Consider the following 19,675-nt stretch of genomic DNA (forward strand, 5'->3'; position numbering starts at 1 on the left):
ACACGTGAGATCTCCCTAGAAATTTACATGTAATGGAGGTGGATTTTCTATCAACCTTGTCTCCGGCATAGTTCGAGTTGGAATAGCCAACAAGATAAGATCCCTTGGTATAGCATATGCTAGAGTTTTGTGTATGCATCAAGTATCTAACAATTCTTTTCATAGCCTTTAGATGACACTCCTTAGGTGCCGCTTGATATCAGTCACATATGCAAACAGTCAACATGATATCGGGTTGGTGGTACATAGATATAGCAATGAACCGATCATTGATTGACAAAACTTTTTCTCAACTGGTTTGTCCTCCTTGGTGAGATCAGGATGTCCACTAGTAGGCATAGGAGTTTTCTTACGTTTGCAATCTTTAATGTTGAACTTCTTGATTAAGTCCTTGGTGTACTTCGTTTGGTATATAAAAGTACCTTCTCTCATTTGTTTGATTTGCAATCCAAGAAATATTTTTAGCTTACACATCATGTACATATCATACTTCTCGGACATCATCCTTCCAAACTTCCCACTAAAATGTGGGTTACTAGATCCAAATATAACATCATCCACATAAATTTGGCAGACAAATAGTTCTCCATTAACTCTTTTAGTGAATAAGGTTGCATAAATTTTACCAATCTCAACATCCTTTTCAATGGGAAATTTTGTTAGGCATTTGTACCAAGCTCGATAGGCTTGTGTAAGACCATATAAAGCGTTACGAAGTTCATAAACATGATGAGATTCCTTAGGATTCACAAAGCCGGGAGGTTGTTTGACATAAAATTCCTCCTCAATTTCACCATTTAGAAAAGCACTTTTGATATCCATTTGGTAAAGAGTAATATCATGGTGATTGGCATAAGGAAGGATAATACAAATGGCTTGGAAGTCTAGCAACGTGGCCATATGTCTCACTTGTAGTCCATACCTTCGACTTGCGTGTAACCTTGAGCTACGAGACGTGCCTTATTGCATACCACTTGTTCATCCTCACTTGCTTGGTTCAAAACACCCATTTTGTACTAATGATGTTGTGCGTGTCCCTGGGTTTCTCCACGAGTGTCCATACATGATTCCTCTAGAAGTTGTGTAGCTCTTGATGCATGGCGTTCACTCAATCCGGGTCTTAAAGTGCTTCTTCTACCTTCATAGGCTCAATGTTAGAGATAAATGAATAGTACTCACAAAAATTAGCTAAGCCAATTTTACAGGGAGTGATTCTCCTGGTTTGTATATTACCGAAGATTTGATCTAGCAGATGATTGTTGTTCACTTGTGCTCGAACTCGTGACAGCTTTTTGTTGTTGGATGGTGCAGCTTCCTCGTCATCATCTTCTTTTTCATTTTACATTGAAGTTGTCATCTCCTTGAGGTGGTGGTGAATAAGGTTGAGGTGGATCATTATGATGCACTTCTTCCTCCTCTTCAACATGTCATGTACCCCTTGTGGATGCCTCCATGTTATTTTGTGGTTTCCTTGAAGCAAAGTAGGAGTTTTCACTTGTGTTGAGGAAGTACTTTCCTTCACCTCCTTGGGAAGAATCTTGCTGATGGACATGTCTTGAATGTCTTATGAAGGTTCCTTATCTCCTATATCATTTGGCAGTTGTTCTACTTGTGAACCATTATATTCATCATACTTCACATCTAACGTCTCTTCAACTTTTAGTGAAGTTGTTGTAGATATAGTAAGTTTGAGAGTTTGATCCTTAACCAAGTAGGAAACCTTCATCTGATCTAGGAGCAAATTTATTACGACGATGCTTATCAAGAATGTAGCACTTTGAGCAGAATACTTGAAAGTATCCAAGCTGGGTTTATTAGCGGTGAGTAGCTTGTATGATGTTTTACGTAGAAGCTTGTGTAGGTAGAGTCGGTTTGTGGCAAGGAAAGCTTTTTCCACGCCTTCTTCCCAAAAGTGTCGCGGCGTCTTGTATTTGTCAAGCATCGTTCTAGCCATCTCTATGAGAGTCCAATTCTTCCTCTCAACAACTCCATTTGGTTGAAGCGTGTACGTCGCTGAGAACTCATTTGAGATACCCTCTTCGTCAAGAGAAGTGTCCACATTTGTGTTTTTGAACTACGATTCGTTGTCGCTCCAAACTTTCTTGATCTTCACTTCGAACTAATTTCGGGTTTTCCAAGGGAGTTCTTGAATATCTTTTGTACCTGCGACTTTTCATCAAGAAAAAATACCCACGTAAATCTGGAAAAATCATCAACAGTAACTTGACCAAAAGAATTTCCACCAAGGCTCTTGTAAGCGTTGGGACCAAAAAGATCAATGTAAAACAACTCGAGTGGCATTCTAGTAGTCATGATGTTCTTCACATGATGACTTCCACCGACTTGTTTTCTAGCTTGACAAGCGCTACAAATTCTATGTTTGTTAAATATAACATCTTTAACACCAAGAATATGATCACCATTGATAAGCTTGTCTAGATTACACATTCTAACATGTCCTATACTTCTATGCCATAACCAACCATTTGAAGATTTTGCAATAAGACATGTACGCGGTTTGAATTTTTTAGCAAAATTAACAATGCATAGATCTCCTCTTTGAAATCTGGAAATACCATGTTATGATTATCTTGATGAAATATCTGGTATTCAACTTCCGTAAATAGAAAACTAAAATCCCACTAACCTTGTTACTAAAAGAAGATTGTATCCACTGGATTCAACAAGCATAACTATCATGATATATGGCCACCTTACCAATACCAAGTACCTTACGCTTGGATTTCTCTCCAAAACTCACATACCTTCGGGGTCCATGGTTTGATGTGATCTCATGAAACATGTCTTTATCTCCAGTCTTGTAATTAGTCCTCTAATGTGATTTATTTATCTCCACAAATTATAAGTAGACGGAAATTTCTTCATTTGATTAAGCAAATTTATTGGTAGTCCTCTAATGATGAGATTAATAATTTTAAGATTGCCAAGCATATTAACTTCTTCATCATGAGAAGGATGTAAGGGATCAATGGGAGGCACATATAGATTTTCAAAATATTTCCTCAAATGCAATTCATCAAATATATCAGGTGTTTCATCTATCCAATGACTATAGTACTTCCCATAGAGAATAGGCACTCTACAACTAAGATTCCCCAAACTAGACACATCCATCTTCCTCCAATGGTGATTAAACCAAGGCTATGGAAACCAAAGCTCTCATACCAACTTTGGGACCTCTAGAAGTGATGTCTAGAGGTGGGGGTGAATAAACTAATTGAGAAAATGAAAACCTAGACTTTTCCCAATTTTAATCGTTGGCATATTTGAGCATTTATAGCAAGTCATACGCAACCTACACATGCATGTCTACGATTATAGCAGTGGAAAGTAAAGATATGCACATGCAAAGAGTAGAGTTTGGGAAGAACAGATGCAAAGGTTAACAAGGTGATTTTTGGCTTGGTTCCGATAGGTGGTGCTATTGTACATCCACGTTGATGGGGACTTCAACCCACGGAGGGTAACGGCCATGCGAGTCCACAGAGGGCTCAACCCACGAAGGTTCCATGGAGAAGAAACCTTGTCTACTCCATCATGTATTATGTCCACGAAGGACTAACCTCACTCAGAGTATATCTTCACAAAGTAGGCGATCTCCTTGCCCGTTCAAATTTCTTGGTTCAACTCCACAACACGAAGTAGGAGGCTCCCAAGAAACACCTAACTTTTCTAGGAGACACCACTGGAAAAAAGGTAATAGATGGAGTAGTATGATGAACTCCTTGCTCTTGTGCTTCAAAAGATTGTCTCCTCAACACTCAATCTTTCTCACAGATTTGGCTTGTGTAGACGAGAATGATTGGGTGGAAAGCAACTTGGGGAGGCTATAAATCAAGATTCAAATGGTAGGATTGGAGTATCTTGATCTCAACACATGAGTAGGTGTATCTCTCTCAGAAAAATGGATATGACAAGTGTTGGGTAGTTCTATATGCTTCCTCTACGAATGAGAGGTCGTGGAGGGGTATAAATGGGAATATCCGACAATACAATAGTTACAACTTTATTGCCCACCTCGGTGAAAATGAAGTAAAATTCGGTGAAACTGACTACTACAAAATGTGGCAACTTTTGCCTTCTCGGTGAGACCGATATATGAATCTCGGTGGTACCAATTTTTTCTGGCCTAGTCAATTTCCACAACTGGGTGAGGCCAATTTCCAAATCTCGTTAATTCCGATTTTAAGAACTTGGTTACCCAAGCTGGCAGCACTAATTTCGGTTGAGCCGAAATGGCACTTTGTGTCACCGAGATGCTAGGGTTTGGCATGGGCTTTGTGTGAGGTGAAACTCGGTAGGGTTGAATGGAAAAAGATGGTGGCACTGAATTTTGGACATTGTGGATTTTGATAGAATATTTGTGTGGAAATTTCATGAGTATTTTTGGTGGCTTTGTTTAAGTACTTGAGCAACTAGATCATCATAGTCACGTCATCACCTTTGAATAGTATTGGATTTCTTATTGACTCAAATGTGATTTCTTCCAAAATATAAGATGTAGAGTCCTGAAGCTTTAAGCTTGGCCAATCCTATTACTTTTCTTCCTTGGGGCTTCTCATCACAATCCTTAGCTAATCCTCTATGTTTACTATATTTGAAATATACTAGGTAAAAGTATTAGTCCAAGAGACAATGTATGTTGTCATGAATTATCAAAACCACCGAGGGGCATATCTGCTTTCCAAGTGTTGCGTTCGTTGCGGTCCGGGCGTCGGCTAACATGCTCAACACGGAGGGACATGAGCTCTTGGCAGTCTTCGGTGTTGTGGGTGCACATGTTGTGGTAGATATAGGGCTGGTGGCAGTCCTTCTTAGACAAATCATGGTCACGGCCATGTTTTTTCTTAGGCTCCACCACGAGCATGGCAAGGCCCTTGCACTTGACCTCCTTACCCTTTGTGTTGCTATCGTCAGGCGCGATGTCGGGGTCATCGTGAATAAACACGCAACCCTCTTTGTCCTTGTCGCACTTGTCAGTGATGTTGAACGGCTCCACACCCGTGCTTAAGCAGTGATTGATGGCGAGGTTCTCGCACATGCGGACGTTTGTGACGCTCTTGGTGAACGCCATGATTATTTCTTCATCTGAGGCATGCGATATCTTGTTGGCCACTTGACTGAAGCGCTGGATGTACTTGCATAGGGTCACTCAAGGGTGCTATTTCATGCGCTTCAGGTCGTTGACGGAAAGGGGCGGTCATGCATGCCCTTGAAGTTAGAGATGACCTGCTCGTAGAGATTGCTCGAGGAAGACATCGACTCCTCGAGTAGGTTTATGATCCAGGAGTGTGCGCCATACTTGAGGGCCATGGGGAGCCAGTTCGCCATGACCTTGTCATTGAAACTCGCCACCTTGATGCTTAGCATGTTGACACGGACGAACTCCGTGGGGTCAGGGATGCCATCATAGCTTGGCGGCAACTCAGGCTTGAACTTCATGGGCCAAACCACCTAGCGCGACCCGCGCATGAAAGCCCAAAAACCCACGCTGCTCGAAGGGATGCCACGTGCGATTGCAGCCCTGTTCTACAACCCGGCCTCTGCCAAATCCTCGACAACGAGGTCTTGGCACTGGCGCTGCTTCTCGAAGATCACGTGTGCGTCGGGCGATGCGCAGCCGACCTCGCATATCACCTCCTTTCGGGCATTTAGAGGTTCTCCGCTGGGCAGGTCATGCAAGCACATGTTGCACCGCGGCTCGACTTGATCGCTTCATGCGCCACACCCCCAGTGTGAGATGATGGAGGGCTAAGTGAGAAAGAGGGTGGAGGAGCTTCTGCGGCGGCTGTGATGAGCTCAGTGTTGCGGCCCAGCCAGGAGTCGTATCCAGCATCCGTCGGGAAATAGCGAAGCATCTCGTGCACCATGAGCAACATGGCTTGTGCATTCACGTAGCCAAGGATGGCGTGGGAGGACGAAGCGGTGATGGTCCGGCTATGTTGTGAAACAGAAGGGTGCACGTACGACATCACACACGGTTTCTAAAAATGATAAAGCGTCTCAGGCTTGGGAACAAAAACCATCAATTAATTTTGAGATTGTTTCCTGTCACATTCCAAATTACCACGCTTTAATTTATTGCAAATCAATTCCAACCTACCAAAACTAAACGTGTTCCCACTTAGCAGATGTTTACTAGTATGCTATAAAAATACCTACTCAAGAATTACAATGGATTCCTCTCCCCATCACCAAAATAACAGACCTTTCTTACTACTGTTCATTATGTATGCCATGGCTGGTAGGAGGGCGTTCTGGATCAAGATATAACCAGGCGAGGAAAACCAATGCCAGAGAAGCAATAGAGAGGTCCCTCCGTTGTCATGTCGGGTAAGCACTAGTGAGCTCGGATGACATACAAATATAGGGGATCAATCGCAGTCCTATCGATAAGTAAGAGTGTTGAACCCAACGAGGAGCAGAAGGATCTCACAAGTGGTTTTCAGCAAGGAAAAATCTGCAAGCACTGAAATTGTCGGTAACAAGTGATTGTGTGGTGAGATGATTCGTAGCAAGCAACAAGTAACAAAAGTAGCAACGGTGCAGCAAAGTGGCCCAATCCCTTTTGTAGCAAGGGACAAGCCTGAACAAAGTCTTATAGGAGGAAAAACGCTCCCAAGGACACACCGGAATTTCTGTCCTGCTAGGTTCATCATGTGCATATGTGGGTGGACCAGCGCTTGGTTACTGCCTTACTTTGACAAGTATTCCACTTATGATTAACCCCTCTCGCAAGCATCCGCAACTACGAAACAAGAATTAAAAAAAGTCTAACCATAGCATTAAACTAGTGGATCCAAATCAGCCCCTTACGAAGCAATGCATAAATTAGAGTTTAAGCTTCTGTCACTCTAGCAACCCATAATCTACTTACTACTTCCCAATGCCTTCCTCTAGGCCCAAATAATGGTGAAGTGTTATGTAGTCGACATTCACATAACACCACTAAAGGAAAAACAACATACAACATATCAAATTACCGAACGAATACCAAATTCACATGACTATTATTAGCATGACTTATCCCATGTCCTCAGGAACAAAAGCAACTACTCACAAAGCATAATCATAATCATGATCAGAGATGTAATGAGTAGCATCAAGGATCTGAACATAAACTCTTCCACCAAGTAATTGAACTAGCATCAACTACAAAGAGTAATCAACACTACTAGCAACCTTACAAGTACCAATCGGAGTCGCGAGACGGAGATTGGTTACAAGTGATGAACTAGGGTTTGGAGATGAGATGGTGTGGATGAAGATGTTGATGGTGATGAGTCCCCTTCGATGAGAGGAGTGTTGGTGATGACGATGGCGACGATTTCCCCCTCCAGGAGGGAAGTTTCCCCGGCAGGATCGTCCTGCCGGAGCTCTAGATTGGTTCTGCTCAAGTTCCACCTCGTGGCGGCGGCAAAACCACGAAACAACTCCCTTCTCATTTTTTCCTGGATGAAACCCTCCATATAGCAAAAGAGGGGGGCCAGTGGGCCAGTGGGCTGCCCACAAGCCCCCATGGCGCGGCCTGGGGGGTGGCCGCTCCGTGCGAGCTTGTGGGCACCCCCTGGTGCCCCTCCGGCACTTCTTCGGCCCAGCATTTTTATAAATTGGGAAAAAAATCTCCGTTGATTTTCACGGCGTTTGGAGTTGCACAGAATAGGTATCTCAACTTTGCTCCACTTTCATGCCAGAATTCCAGTTGCCGATATTCTCCCTCTTCATGTAAACCTTGCAAAATAAGAGAGAAAAGGCATAAGTATAATACCGTGAAGTGAAATAATAGCAAAAGAAACGATAAATATCAACATGAAAACATGATGCAAAATGGACGTGTCAACTCCCCCAAGCTTAGACCTTGCTTGCCCTCAAGCGAAAGACGAGTTCAATAAATATGTCCACATGGTTAGGGAGCAAGGTGTCGACCAAACAAGATACGAACATGCATGCATCATTATCATAATCAGAACAACAATGCCAACATATAATCTCTCATGCTAAAGTGATAATTCCTTCACAAAGTAAAGCATGGATCAAGAACTTTACGGAGAAGTAAAAACCGATAGCCTTTAGTCATTGAAGCAATTGCAATTTATCACAACATCAGAAAGAGTCAAATAAGAGCTTGTAAAGCAAATCCACATACTCAATCATTCTTTCGTTCTCTACAATTGCTACAACTCACGTGGTCCTCATGAGATCAAAGTTTCAGCTGGACACACAGAAAGATAGGGGCTTATAGTTTTGCATCCCAACTGCTTACCTCAAGGCTAATGTCAACAATAATAATTCATGAGTGCCTACCTCCAAGTTGACATATGAATATAGATCTTCCCAAGCATGTGACGGTAGCCAAGACAAAAGCAGAATAAGGAATTGGTGAAGATCACCATGACTCTTTCAGGGACAAAAAGTAAAGGTACAAGATAGGCCCTTCGCAGAGGGAAGCAGAGGTTGTCATGCGCTTGTAAGGTTTGGATGTGTGTCACATTATATTGCCCCCTGTGATAATGAACTTTATTATGCAGTCCGTCGCTTTTATGTCTTCCTCATCACAAGTTCGTATAAAGCTTATTTTCCACACAATAATAGATCATACATATTAGAGAGCAGTTTTTATTGCTTGCACCGATGACAACTTACTTGAGGGATCTTATTCAATCCATAGGTAGGTATGGTGGACACTCATGGCAAACCTGGTTTGAAGGTTTATGGATGCACAAGTAGTATCTCTACTTGGTGCGGGAGGTTTTGGCTAATATGAGGTGGAAGCAATCGTCACATGCTAAGGGATCTCTAATCATATAACATTGTTCAGAACCAAGCAAACACAATTCATTACGTTGTCTTCCTTGTCCAACATCTACTTCTAGGAATGTAATAGTCTAGTGAGTGTTCACAATCATAGTTGGTGTCAGAGATGATGTATTTATATGTGAACCTCTCCTTCCTTATCACTTCCTATTAATTGAAACAATGACCAAGGTCTACGTTTGCCTACCCTCAACAAGTTTCAATCCTCATTCTTTTTATATGTGAAGCCATCACTTCCCATGAGATCACTACATGATCTTTCATGCTTTTGTTCTATTCTCACTCTTTGATCATGGCAAGAGGCAAAGCCCTTCAACTAAGACACTCTTTATTATATGGCTCACGAGCAAGAATACATCGAGGGTGACACAAAGAAAAACTCAAGACTAAAACACTGAGACTTTTACTCTACTAGAAAAAGAGAAAACTGAAAAGGAAAACTAAAACAAAGGTAATAAAAAGACTAAAGGGAAAATATGTGACTAAAGGCAAAAGATGTGACGGTGATACGATATCGGGGCAACTCCCCCAAGCTTGGAAAAAGACAAGGGGATTGCCCATACCAATGCTTATTTGTCTTCCTTTGGTGGTGGTGGTGGAGTTGTTGCAACAGGGGTTTGATCGTCTGTCTTCCAAGGCGTAGGTGCTCCATCATGGAAAGATGAACGAGTCTCTGGAATCCTCAAATCTGCAGCCAACCGTATTGATTATATCTATACTCATACTCACAGTTTTGGTTCTGCAGGTCACAGATCTAGCCCTGGAGTTGATCAATCCTGTCATAGAGCCTGGAGAGGTGCTTCCCAATGTCATTGGCATCAATCCTGTGCTTGTTGGTGAACTCCATGATCATCATGTGGTTGGCGTTGAGTCCACGCTCCACCATCCCTTGGCACTTGAAGACTTGTTGCTCCATTGCTTCGAGCCTCGTCTCCACGCTTCCGGTCTTCTTTGGCCCCTCAACATCACGGATGTGCAACATCACCTCATGCATCTCGATAGATTAAGGGTGTTGCAGCACTTCCGTGAGGTAGGGATCGATGACCTTCTCGAAGATCTTGTCCGTAGGAGCTTTTGGGGAAGTCATGGCGATCTAGATCTACAACAGAAACAGGCTCAAAATAAAAAACTAGAGGAAATCTGCGTGATGCAGGGGTCACACCAAACGGAAGTATATATAATGATTTTTTCCGGACCAGAAGGAGTACCCTGCACGAAAACGGAGTCCGGGAGGCGCACGAGGTGGCCACAAGCCCTCACGGCGCGGCCAGGGGGTGGGCCCGCGCCGTGCAGGCTTGTCGCCTCCTCGCACACTTTCCGGACTACTTCCAATTTTTGTATTTTTTCGAATATTCCGTAACGGAGAAAATTTCCTATTGGAAAAGTTCTGGACTCTGTTTCCTTACCGAATCACATACCTCTTCGTTTTCGGTGTCTGAAACAGGCTGATAAACATCCCTTAGGTATTCCTCCGGAGTTATGGTATTGATGATATTGCTTTCGACATTTATAGGAGTACCTGAGATATAATGCTTGATTCTCTACCCATTTACCACTCTCGGACAATTACCTTCCGTGTTGTTGATCTTGATAGCACCGGAATGATATACTTCCTCAACAACATAGGGACCTTCCCATTTAGAGAGAAGCTTGCGTGCAAAGAATCTTAAACGAGAGTTATATAGCAAGACATTATCACCTACATTGAACTCACGCCTTTGTATCCTCTTATCATGACACCTCTTAACCTTCTCTTTGAAGAGCTTGGTATTCTCATATGCTAGAGTTCTCCACTCATCAACGAGCTAATGTCAAATAACTTCTTCTCACCGGCAAGTTTGCAATCAAAGTTGAGATCTTTGATTGCCCAATAAGCTTTATGCTCTAGCTCAAGAGGTAAGTGACATGCTTTACCGTACACCATTTTGTACGGAGACATGCCCATGGGATTCTTATAGGCAATTCTATAAGCCCACAGTGCATCATTGAGCTTCTTAGACCAATTCTTTCTAGGCCTGTTGACAGTCTTTTGCAGAATTAGTTTAATCTCTCTGTTACTTAGCTGTACTTGACCACTAGACTGAGGGTGATAGGGAGACGAAATTCTGTGGTTGACATCGTACTTATCATGCATTTTACGGGAAGCACCATCAATGAAGTGTGAACCACCATCGGTCATTAGATATCTAGTGACTCCAAATCTAGGGAAGATAACTTCTTTCAGCATCTTGATAGAGGTGTTGTGATCAACACTACTAGTGGGGATAGCTTCTACCCACTTAGTGACATAATCAACAGCAACCAAGATGTGAGTATACCCATTGGATTTTGGAAAAGGTCCCATATAATCAAAGCCCCAAACATCAAATGGTTCAATGACAAGTGAATAATTCAAAGGCATTTCCTGACTTTTGCTAATATTACCTATTCTTTGACATTCGTCACAAGACAAGACAAACTTACGGGCATCCTTGAAGAGAGTGGGCCAATAGAAACCTGATTGCATTACCTTGTGTGCAGTTCTATCTCCCGCATGGTGTCCTCCGTAGGCCTCAGAGTGACACTTCTGTAGGATATGTCCCTGTTCATGTTCAGGTACACAACATCTAATAACACCATCTACTCCTTCCTTATAAAGGTGAGGATCATCCCAAAAGTAGTGTCTCAAGTCAAAGAAGAACTTCTTCTTTTGCTGGTACATGAGACTAGGTGGTATGTATTTGGCAACGATATTGTTCGCGTAATCAGCATACCACGGTGCACTACGTGAAGCATTGATGACATTCAATTGCTCATCGGGAAAGCTATCATCAATAGGTTGTGGGTCATCAAGGACATTCTCAAACCTAGACAACTTATCTGCTACTGCGTTATCAGCACCCTTTCTATCGCTAACATGCAAATCAAATTCTTGTAGCAAGAGAACCCATCTGATAAGTCTAGGTTTAGCGTCTTTCTTCTCCATGAGGTACTTAATAGCAGCACGACCAGTGTGAATAGTGACATTGGAATCAACTATGTAAGACCTGAACTTTTCACATGCAAACACGACTGCTAAAAATTCCTTCTCCGTAGTAGCATAGTTTCTCTGGGCAGTGCCTAGAGTTTTACTAGCGTAGTGAATAACATTCAACTTCTTATCAAATCTATGCCCTAGAACAGCACCAACAGCATAATCACTAGCGTCACACATGATTTCAAAGGGTAGGTTCCAATCAGGTGGTGGAACTATAGGTGCGGTTATCAAAGCCCTCTTAAGTATTTCGAAGGCTTCCTCACAATCATCGTCAAAGATAAAAGGAATATCCTTTTGCAAGAGATTGGTAAGTGGCCTAGAAATCTTAGAGAAGTCTTTAATGAACCTTCTATAGAAACCAGCATGACCAAGGAAACTTCTTATTCCTTTGATATCTGTGGGGTATGGCATTTTCTCGTTTGCATCAACCTTAGCCTTATCGACTTCAATACTTCTTTTAGAAATTTTATGTCCTAAGACTATGCCTTCATTAACCATAAAGTGGCACTTCTCCCAATTCAAGACAAGATTGGTGTCTTTACATCTCTGTAAGACTCGATCAAGGTTGCTGAGGCAATCATCAAATTAAGACCCGTAAACTGAGAAGTCATCCATGAAAACCTCGACAATCTTTTGACAAAATTCAGAGAATATAGCCATCATACATCTTTGAAAGGTGGCAGGTGCATTACATAATCCAAAAGGCATACGTCTATAAGCAAAGGTACCGAAAGGGTAGGTGAAAGTGGTTTTCTCCTGATCACATTGTGCAATTGGTATTTGGGAGAAACCAGAATAACCGTCTAGAAAGCAGAAGTGTGTGTGTTTGGATAGTATTTCTATCATTTGGTCGATAAAAGGCAGAGGGTAATGTTCTTTCCTAGTGGCCTTATTCAACTTCCTAAAATCAATCACCATCCTATAGCCAGTAATAATCCTCAGTGGGATCAATTCATCCTTATCATTAGGGACAACGGTAATGCTTCCCTTCTTAGGAACGCGATGTACCGGACTCACCCAATCGCTGTGAGCAACAAGATAGATAATACCCGCTTCCAGGAGCTTTAGTATTTCTTTTCTTACTACTTCTTTCATCTTAGGATTCAATCTCCTTTGATGATCAACAACTGGTTTGAAATCAGGATCAGTTTTCAACTTGTGCTGGCATAGAGTGGGACTAATGCCCTTAAGATCATCAAGAGTATATCCAATAGTAGCACGGTGCTTCCTCAGATTTTTTAGTAGCTTTTTTTCATCATGCTCCGAGAGGCTAGCACTAATAATAACATGATATATCTCTTTTTCATCAATATAGGCATACTTAAGAGTATCAGACAACTATTTAAGATCAAACGCAGGATCACCCTTCGGTGGGGGTGGATCCCCAAGCAGTTCAACAGGCAGATTATTCTTAAGGATAGGATATTGTTCTAAGACAACTCTATTTATTTCATACCTTTCATCCATATGCATATCATTTTCATGCTCAAGCAAGTATTGCTCTAAGGGATCAGTAGGGGGCACGACAATAGAGGCTAAGGCAATAGTTTCATCCCTACTAGGCAACTCCTTTTCATGAGGTTGTCTACAAAACGTGGATTAGTTGAACTCATGTGACACACCTTCATTGCCAATAGTGACAATTTGCTTCTCACAATCAATATGAGCATTGACGATGTTGAGAAAAGGTCTACCAAATATGATGGGACAGAAGCTATCTTCAGCAGGATACTTCGTTTTACCACACAAGACTTCAACATCCCTAACAATTCCCACAGGGCAGATAGTATCTCTATTGGCGAGCTGAATAGTGACATCAATGGGCTCTATCTCAACAGGTGCAATCTCATCTTTGATTTCATGGTGTAAGGATTGAGGTATTGCACTAACACTAGCACCCACGTCACATAAGCCATGATAACAATGATCTCCTATCTTAATAGAAACCACAAGCATGCCAACAACAGGCCTATGTTTGTCTCTAACGTGAGGTTTAGCAATTCTAGCAGCATCTTCACAAAAGTGAATATTATGTCCCTCAACTTCTTCAGACAGAAGATCTTTGATAATAGCAATGCCAGGTTCAACTCTAATTTTCTCAGGGGGTGTAGGTGTTCTAATGTAGCCTCTACGTATCATAGTTGAAGCTTTGGAATGATCCTTTATCCTAACAGGGAAAGGTGGTTTCTCAATGTAAGCACTGGGTACCACGGGATCATTATAGGCAATGACTCTCTCTTAAACTGGAGTGGGTTTAACTACATTGACTTCTAAAGGAGGATGAAATTTAAACCACTTCTCTTTGGGGAGATCAATATGGGCAGCAAAGGATTCACACAATGAGGCTACTATCTCAGAGTCAAGTCCATACTTAGCGCTAAAGTCACAAAAAGTATTTGTCTCAACAAAGGATTTAACGCAATCAAAAGTGAAATTCATACCTGACTCCTGACCTTCTTCTAGCTCCCAATCTTCAGAGTTGTGTTTAATTCTCTCCAATAAATTCCACTTGAAGTCAATATCTCTCTTCATAAAAGAACCGGTACAAGAAGTGTCAAGCATGGTGCGATCATCTTGAGAAAGCCGAGCATAGATGTTCTGAATGATAATTTCTCTCGAGAGCTCATGATTGGGGCTTGAATATGACATTCATTTAAGCCTCCCCCAAGCTTGAGCGATGCTTTCTCTGTCACGAGGCCAAAAATTGTAAATGTAATTTCGATCACGATGTACTAAATGCATACTATAAAACTTTTGATGAAATTCCAATTTCAACCGATTGTAGTCCCATGATAGAGTATCATCACATAACCTATACCATGTCAACGCCTTATCCTTAAAAGATAAAGGAAAGACCTTCTTCTTGACCTCATCCTCGGGCACACCTGCAAGCTTAAATAAACCACAATCCTCATCTACATAGATTAGATGCAAGTCTGGATGTGATGTTCCATCTCCTGTAAAAGGATTAGCCAGCAGTTTCTCAAGCATACCCGAAGGAAATTCAAAGCAAATATTTTTAGTAGGTGCAGCAACTTGAGGAGCAACTCTTTGTGCTTCCGTTCGAGGTGAACATACCCCAAACAAGCCCCTCAAAGTATTAGTTTCCATAGTGACAAGTGACACCAAATTTCAGCACACTATATGAATGTTTCCTTACCAAGTTCCACTTACCAAAGGCGCTTCACTCACCGGCAACGGCGCCAGAAAAGAGTCTTGATGACCCACTAGTATAAAGGATCAATTGTAGTCCTTTCGATAACTAAGAGTCTAGAACCCAACGAGGAGCAGAAGGATCTGACAAGTGGTTTTCAGCAAGGAAAAATCTGCAAGCGCTGAAATTGTCGGTAACAAGTGATTGTGTGGTGAGATGATTCGTAGAAAGCAACAAGTAACAAAAGTAGCAACGGTGCAGCAAAGTGGCCCAATCCCTTTTGTAGCAAGCGACAAGCCTGAACAAAGTCTTATAGGAGGAAAAACGCTCCCAAGGACACACGGGAATTTCTGTCATGCTAGTTTCATCATGTTCATATGATTCGCATTCGTTACTTTGATAGTTTGATATGTGGGTGGACCGGCGCTTGGGTACTGCCCTTACTTGGACAAGCATCCCACTTATGATTAATCCCTCTCGCAAGCATCCGCAACTACGAAAGAAGAATTAAGACAAAGTCTAGCCATGGCATTAAACTAGTGGATCCAAATCAGCCCCTTACGAAGCAACACATAAACTAGAGTTTAAGCTTCTGTCACTCTAGCAACCCATCATCTACTTACTACTTCCCAATGCCTTCCTCTAGGCCCAAATAATGGTGAAGTGTTATGTAGTCGACGTTCACATAACACCAGTAGAGGAAAAACAACATACAATATATCAAATTACCGAACCAATACCAAATTCACATGACTATTATTAAAATGACTTATCCCATGTCCTCAGGAACAAAAGCAACTACTCACAAAGCATAATCATAATCATGATCAGAGATGTAATGATTAGCATCAAGGAACTGAACATAAACTCTTCCACCAAGTAATCCAACTAGCATCAACTACAAAGAGTAATCAACACTACTAGCAACCTTACAAGTACCAATCGGAGTCGCGAGACGGAGAATGGTTACAAGTGATGAACTAGGGTTTGGAGATGAGATGGTGCTGATGAAGATATTGATGGTGACGAGTCCCCTCCAATGAGAGGAGTGTTGGTGATGACGATGGCGACGATTTCCCCCTCCAGGAGGGAAGTTTCCCCGGCAGGATCGTCCTGCCGGAACTCTAGATTGGTTCTGCTCAAGTTCCGTCTCGTGGTGGCGGTGAAACCACGAAAAAGCTCCCTTCTCATTTTTTCCTGGACGAAACCCTCCATATAGCAAAAGACGGGGGGGGGGGGGGCAGTGTACCAGTGGGCTTCCCACAAGCCTCCATGGCGCGGCCTTGGGGGTGGCCGCGCCGTGCAGGCTTGTGGGCACCCCCTGGTGCCCCTCCGGCACTTCTTCTTCCCTTTATTTTTTTATAAATTGGGAAAAAATCTCCGTTGATTTTCACGGCGTTTGGAGTTGCGCAGAATAGGTATCTCAAATTTGCTCCACTTTCAGGCCAGAATTCCAGTTGCGGGTATTCTCCCTCTTCATGTAAACCTTGCAAAATAAGAGAGAAAAGGCATAAGAATAGTACCGTGAAGTGAAATAACAGCAAAAGAAGCGGTAAATATCAACATGAAAACATGATGCAAAATGGACGTATCAACCTCCATCCATGCCGCTGTTGCTACATCAGTGATATGCGATGGTGTCGCAGACGCCTCGGAGGATCTTTCAAAGAGAGACGACGGCTCTCACAATCACAATAGCATTGGCCTCAGAGGAGAACTCGTCGAGCTGGTAGTGTTGGATTCCTTAGCAACTGAGGACATGAGCATTCAGCTTGATTAGAAAGAGGCCATGATCGATGCCTTGGTGAAGCTACAGGAGAAGAGCGGCCGACCTCGTGGTGGAACTTATAGAGGAAAACACCGCTTGGAAGAAACAACAATAGGATAAAAGTACCTCGGAGGGGAGGCTCAAATAACTCGCCAAAGAACTTTCGGAAGACTTGGTGAAGCTCCACACCAAACGCGAGGGGCTCGTGAAGGAATCCGTGACTCGTGTCAATGACCTTCATGTGTCCGTGATAGATAACATCGATTCTGTCGAGCAAACATACTGCGCCATGGCCACAATACGGAAGATGGCACACGAGAGGAGAGAGGAGATGGAGGTTTTGGAGGTGATGGAGAAAGAGATTCAGGAACTCCGCGCACAACAATCCGTCAAGAATTAGATAGCAGCGACCCAGATTGTTGTTTATTTATTCCTTCTTCAGCCACTAACTTCTTATTTTGCCCCTGTGTCTTTCGGGAGTTGTCGCATATGGCATTTTTTATTGGGATTTTTATTCACATGCCCCTGGTTCCTTAGTCATACTCATTTTTCCCCACACGTTCATTTTGGGTAAGTTTTGAGCTATTTGTCAGGGGCAAAAGTGAGGAAAATTTGAAAGCAGAATTTCATCGCATGGGGAGAAGTGAGCGAAAACTAAGGAAATGGGGAAAACTGAGTACAACTAAGGAACACGGGGCATGGGAATAAAAATCCCTTTTGTATTATCCTAAATACGTAAGAGAATTATTATCATTTGCTGGTGCGAATTGATCATTATATTATTTCATTGTTAGGTACATGTATACGAGTCTGAAACAGGCGAACTTCAAGTCCTCAACAAGGCACGAACAAAACAATGGTTACACTGAGCCGGACTATGGGATCACACGCAAACTAGTCCCTCCGTCGAGGCGCATGAACCGCATGATAAACATCGGGATGGATGCCATTAATTCAGAAGTTGGGACCGAGGCGAGTGGGTGGTGGAGGTCAAAGTATTGCTTCCTCATAAGCCTGCGTGGTAGACCGTGCTCCTACATTCCGTCAAGCATGTGCGGTGGGCAACTCTCATGCGTCCGGTCGAGCCTGCGCGGTGGACAGCTCTTACACGTCCCATCGAGCCTGAGCGGCGGAAAGCTTGCACGCATCTTGTCATCAAAGAACTGCTCTTGTCGAACCCCCATATCAAGTAAAAAAAGTTGGACGTCTGGCACCAAATAAATTGTTATTGGAACGCACATGATTCACATAATGCGACCGTTTGTGATAATAAAATGACAACTATTTGTTCCAAAATGCCTATGTTGTCTGTTATTGTTTGACCCTCTTTGTTGTCAGTTTTGTATTTACGGGAATTCGAAAACAAAGATTATCAGTGATTAAGGTTCCACAAGTTATCATGCCTAAATGTGTCTAATTCATCCACATTCGTTGTATGGGACCTAAGCAAGCACCCAGGGACACAAAAGAGATTTTCCAACGCATTTTCATGCATTAGAGCATGTTCTTCTAGTTCTAAATTGGAATTACGTGTATTAAATACCTAGAAACTCAATTAATGTATAAAAGGGCCGAATTAGTGCACTAGAGGGACCCATTGAATGTAGTTTCGTTACCAAAGATGACATGTTCCCTATCGAAATCACGATGCTTTTTGTGTAAGCTTTGGATTGTAAGATGCATGTCCCAATATTTCTCCCAAATTCATAAAAAATAGCACATGATGTAAGTGTGAAGACATGTCGCTGGGTAAGCTTCAAGAATTTCAGATGAGCGCTCGGTTCTCGATGATTTAAAAACCAATATTCTCAATGTTCGCGGCCTAGTCAAGATGGCAAGATATTTGTATTTCATTAACCTTGAGTGCATGGGATATAAACAGGGTCAACAAAAAGGTTTTTAATAAATTTAACTGCCCTCGAGCACATGCTTGTTGTAGTTCAAATGTTAGTTCTTCACATTAATTAAGTGCATGACTAGAAAACTCAATGTCATTTTGGTCGCCAAGGTGACATGTTCCCTATCAAAACCACTAGGCTTTTCATGGGAAGATCTGATTTTTAAGAGCTTTGTCCCAAAACATGTCCCAAATTGGTCAAAAACATCAAATGTCATATAAGGGTCATGTCATGACACCGGGGTAAGTTTAAAGAATTTCGTAGGAGTTTCAGATTTAAGGGAATTTAAAAGCATAGTTTCTCAATGCTTGCGGCCTAGTCACAACGCCGAGATGTTTGTAATCATTACATGTGACCTAAGCAGGGACCCAAGGAAATAAAAGTGATTTTCTAACCCATTTTGGTTCCCTGGAGCATGTTCTTGTTGTAGTTCAAATATAAATCATGCTCATTAATTGGCTAGAAAAACTCAATTTATGTATAAAGGGCGCTAAACGAGCCCTGAAGAATTTGATATCTCAGCACTACACTTGCAATAGTCTATGTTGCAAGCAGAAAAAATCAAGGCAACAAAAGGCATTGAATGTTGTTACGTCCACGTAGGTGACATGTTCCGTATCGAAATCACGATACTTCTTGAGAGAAGTTCCGATGTGCAAGATACTTGTCCCAAAACTTGTGCAAAATTGGTTAAAAAATGGGCCATGTCGTATAAGTGTTGTGTCAAGACAGCATGGTAATTTTCAAGAATGTCATACATATTTTGGATTTATGAGATTTAAAAAGCCAAGTTTCTCAACGTTTGTGTCCTATTCACCATGCCAACATGACTATAATCCATTCACATTCAGCGTATGGGACCTAAACATGGAACCCAAGGACACAAATATATTTTTTCAACCCATTTTGTTGACATAGAGCATGTGCTTTAAGGTCAAATTCGAATTATGCACATTAAATGCCTAGAAAACTTAATTAGTCTAGTACATAAAAAAGGCCAAACA

The sequence above is a fragment of the Hordeum vulgare genome, chromosome 4H (assembly GCF_904849725.1).
Source record: "Hordeum vulgare subsp. vulgare chromosome 4H, MorexV3_pseudomolecules_assembly, whole genome shotgun sequence".
NCBI lineage: Eukaryota > Viridiplantae > Streptophyta > Magnoliopsida > Poales > Poaceae > Hordeum > Hordeum vulgare.